Below are 5,000 nucleotides of genomic sequence, written 5' to 3'. Positions count from 1 at the left end.
AGGAGCGGTGACTGAATTCTCAACCGAGGCCGTAGAATAGCCACGCGCTCGACGCTGTTCCGTCCGGACCGTCCGACTCGACGTGTCTCTTATAGATACCAAAGCGCCGGCCGGACGGTCGGCGCCGGCCGGGCCAGCGGCCGGGCGCTTACCATGTAAAACCTCCGTTAGAGCGTACCGTCGGACTTAGTCTCTGAAACGCTCGACCACTTTTTTCGAATAAACTACCCTTAGAAAACATCCTATCGTCGAGATATTTTAACGCACCGCTTATTTTAATATTTCAAACGAGTTTTTATCGAAAAATTTAATTTTTTTTTTTTTTTCAAAATCGCATCAGTAAACCACCTCTTTTAACGAATACGGACAAAAACCACGTTCTTAATCGATTAGAACACGTTAAAACAACGAGAAATATGCAAAAAAATATATACCTTGCAACGTTAATTAACGAAAAAATTAAACAAATATCGCAGTCGTGTCAGTTCGACGGACACTAATTTTTTAAAAAATTCGAAAAAAACGTTTAATCCAGTTGTATTTAATAGAGATATAACCGTTTCTGCAAAAATATTTATACCTTATAACGCTTTTTAACGAAATAACTCGAAATAAGCTTTTCGGACTTTTCCGCCGGCCGAAATTTTTCTAAGTCCCAACGTACCGTCGGACTTAGTCTCTGAAACGCTCGACCACTTTGTTCCAATAAAGTACCCTTATAAAACGTCCTATCGTCGAGATATTTTAACGCACCGCTTATTTTAATATTTTAAACGAGTTTTTATCGAAAAATTTAATTTTTTTTTTTTTTCTCAAAATCGCATCAGTAAACCACCTCTTTTAACGAATACGGACAAAAACCACGTTCTTAATCGATTAGAACACGTTGAAACAACGAGAAATATGCAAAAAAATATATACCTTGCAACGTTAATTAACGAAATAATTAAACAAATATCGCAGTCGTGTCAGTTCGTCGAACACAAATTTTTTAAAAAATTCGAAAAAACGTTTAATCCAGTTGTATTTAATAGAGATATAACCGTTTCCGCAAAAATATTTATACCTTATAACGCTTTTTAACGAAATAACTCGAAATAAGTATTTCGGACTTTTCCGCCGGCCGAAATTTTTCTAAGTCCCAACGTACCGGTCCAGAATGAGACAAAGTTCCAAAGGCCCGGTCGTATCCGTCCGTTTTTTTTTAACCTTCCACGGACGAAATAAACGTTTAATCCCGACGTAAAATACAATAATATAGCGATTTATATAAAAATATTCATACCTCATAACGCTTTTTAACGAAATAACTCGAAAAAACTTTTCGGTCCGAAATTTTTCTAAGTCCCTACGTACCGCTCGAGAATGCGACTAAGTTCCAACGTCCCGGGCGCGATCATACTTTTTTTATATAACTTTTCAGCGACGAAATAAATGCTTAATCCCGATGTAAAACGTCATTTTAAAGCGATTTATGCAAGAATATTCGCACCTTATAACGCTTTTAAGCGAAATAATTCAAAAAAACCTTTCGAATAAAAAATTTTTTTTTAACGTTTTCGGGACCAAATAAACGTTTAATCCCGACGTAAAATATAATAATACAACGATTTATATAAAAATATTAATACCTCATAACGCTTTTTAACGAAATAACTCGAAAAAACTTTTCGGTCGAAAATTTTTCTAAGTCCCTACGTACCGGTGGAGAGTATGACCAAGTCCGACGGGCCGAGTCGCGTCGGTCCACTATTTTTTTTTAACGTTTTCGGGACCAAATAAACGTTTAATCCCGACGTAAAATATAATAATATAGCGATTTATATAAAAATATTCGTACCTTATAACGCTTTTTAACGAAATAACTCGAAAAAACTTTTCGGTCGAAAATTTTTCTAAGTCCCTACGTACCGGTGGAGAGTATGACCAAGTCCGACGGGCCGAGTCGCGTCGGTCCACTATTTTTCTTTAACGTTTTCGGGACCAAATAAACGTTTAATCCCGACGTAAAATATAATAATATAGCGATTTATATAAAAATATTCGTACCTTATAACGCTTTTTAACGAAATAACTCGAAAAAACTTTTCGGTCGAAAATTTTTCTAAGTCCCTACGTACCGGTGGAGAGTATGACCAAGTCCGACGGGCCGAGTCGCGTCGGTCCACTATTTTTTTTTAACGTTTTCGGGACCAAATAAACGTTTAATCCCGACGTAAAATATAATAATATAGCGATTTATATAAAAATATTCATACCTTATAACACTTTTAAGCGAAATAACTCGAAAAAACTTTTCGGTCGAAAATTTTTCTAAGTCCCTACGTACCGGTGGAGAGTATGACCAAGTCCGACGGGCCGAGTCGCGTCGGTCCACTATTTTTTTTTAACGTTTTCGGGACCAAATAAACGTTTAATCCCGACGTAAAATATAATAATATAGCGATTTATATAAAAATATTCATACCTTATAACACTTTTAAGCGAAATAACTCGAAAAAACTTTTCGGTCGAAAATTTTTCTAAGTCCCTACGTACCGGTGGAGAGTATGACCAAGTCCGACGGGCCGAGTCGCGTCGGTCCACTATTTTTCTTTAACGTTTTCGGGACCAAATAAACGTTTAATCCCGACGTAAAATATAATAATATAGCGATTTATATAAAAATATTCATACCTTATAACACTTTTAAGCGAAATAACTCGAAAAAACTTTTCGGTCGAAAATTTTTCTAAGTCCCTACGTACCGGTGGAGAGTATGACAAAGTCCGACGGGCCGAGTCGCGTCGGTCCACTATTTTTTTTTAACGTTTTCGGGACCAAATAAACGTTTAATCCCGACGTAAAACTTAATAACATTCCCATTTATATAAAAATATTCGTACCTCATAACGCTTTTTAACGAAATAACTCGAAAAAACTTTTCGGTCCGAAATTTTTCTAAGTCCCTACGTACCGCTCGAGAATGCGACTAAGTTCCAACGTCCCGGGCGCGATCGTACTTTTTTTATATAACTTTCCAGCGACGAAATAAACGCTTAATCCCGATGTAAAACGTCATTTTAAAGCGATTTATGCACAAATATTAGCACCTTGTAACGCTTTTAAGCGAAAAAATTCGAAAAAACGGTTCGATTAAAAAATTTTTTTTAAAGTTCTCGGGACGAAATAAACGCTTAATCCCGACGTAGAAATACATAATATTCCCATTTATATAAAAATATTCATACCTCGTAACGCTTTTAAGCGAGATAACTCGAAATAACTTTTCGGTCCGAAATTTTTCTAAGTCCCTACGTACCGGCCGGGGGATCGACGAAGTGCCAACCTCCCGGTCATGTCGGTCCGGAGGGGGCAATTTTTTAAAAAAATAAAACGAAATCGTTACGTTCGACTAGAATTCGTCGAACCATAACGATTTCTATAAAAATATTCATACCTCGTAACGCTTTTAAGCGAAATAACTCGAAATAACGTTTCGGTCCGAAATTTTTCTAAGTCCCAACGTACCGCTCGAGAATGCGACTAAGTTCCAACGTCTCGGGCGCGATCGTAAATTTTTTACGGCACCTTTCGGGGACGAAATAAACGCTTAATCCCGATGTAAAACGTCATTTTAAAGCGATTTATGCAAGAATATTCGCACCTTATAACGCTTTTAAGCGAAAAAATTCGAAAAAACGGTTCGATTAAAAATTTTTTTTTAACGTTGTCGGGACGAAATAAACGCTTAATCCCGACGTAGAAATACGTAATATTGCTATTTATGTAAAAATATATACGCATCATAACGCTTTTAAGCGAGATAACTCGAAATAACTTTTCGGTCCGGAATTTTTCTAAGTCCCTACGTCCCGGCCGGGGGATCGACGAAGTGCCAACCGCCCGGTCATGTCGGTCCGGAGGGGGCAATTTTTTAAAAAAATAAAACGAAATCGTTACGTTCGACTAGAATTCGTCGAACCATAACGATTTCTATAAAAATATTCATACCTCGTAACGCTTTTTAACGAAATAACTCGAAAAAACTTTTCGGTCCGAAATTTTTCTAAGTCCCAACGTACCGGTCGAGAATGCGACTAAGTTCCAACGTCCCGGGCGCGATCATACTTTTTTTATATAACTTTCCAGCGACGAAATAAACGCTTAATCCCGACGTAAAACGTCATTCTAAAGCGATTTATGCAAGAATATTCGTACCTTGTAACGCTTTTAAGCGAAAAAATTCGAAAAAACGGTTCGATTAAAAAATTTTTTTTAAAGTTCTCGGGACGAAATAAACGCTTAATCCCGACGTAGAAATACATAATATTGCCATTTATATAAAAATATTCATACCTCGTAACGCTTTTTAGCGAGATAACTCGAAATAACTTTTTGGACCGGAATTTTTCTAAGTCCCTACGTACCGGCCGGGGGATCGACGAAGTGCCAACCGCCCGGTCATGTCGGTCCGGAGGGGGCAATTTTTTAAAAAAATAAAACGAAATCGTTACAGTCGACTAGAATTCGTCGAACCATAACGATTTCTATAAAAATATTCATACCTTATAACGCTTTTAAGCGAAATAACTCGAAATAACTTTTCGGTCGAAAATTTTTCTAAGTCCCTACGTACCGGTCGAGAATGCGACTAAGTTCCAACGTCCCGGGCGCGATCATACTTTTTTTATATAACTTTCCAGCGACGAAATAAACGCTTAATCCCGATGTAAAACGTCATTCTAAAGCGATTTATGCACAAATATTAGCACCTTGTAACGCTTTTAAGCGAAAAAATTCGAAAAAACGGTTCGATTAAAAATTTTTTTTTAACGTTCTCGGGACGAAATAAACGCTTAATCCCGACGTAGGAATACATGATATTCCCATTTATGTAAAAATATATACGCATCACAACGCTTTTAAGCGAAATAACTGGAAATAACCGTTCGGTACGAAAATTTTTCAAAGTCAGACGGGCTCTCGAGCGTTGCTCGCTCGCTGCGCTCGCTCGAAAA

This window comes from Bombus fervidus, unplaced genomic scaffold, assembly GCF_041682495.2.
Source record: "Bombus fervidus isolate BK054 unplaced genomic scaffold, iyBomFerv1 scaffold0031, whole genome shotgun sequence".
In the NCBI taxonomy this organism is placed as follows: Eukaryota; Metazoa; Arthropoda; class Insecta; order Hymenoptera; family Apidae; genus Bombus; species Bombus fervidus.
The sequence above is the reverse complement of the archived record's forward strand: the minus strand, read 5'-3'. Positions refer to the sequence as shown.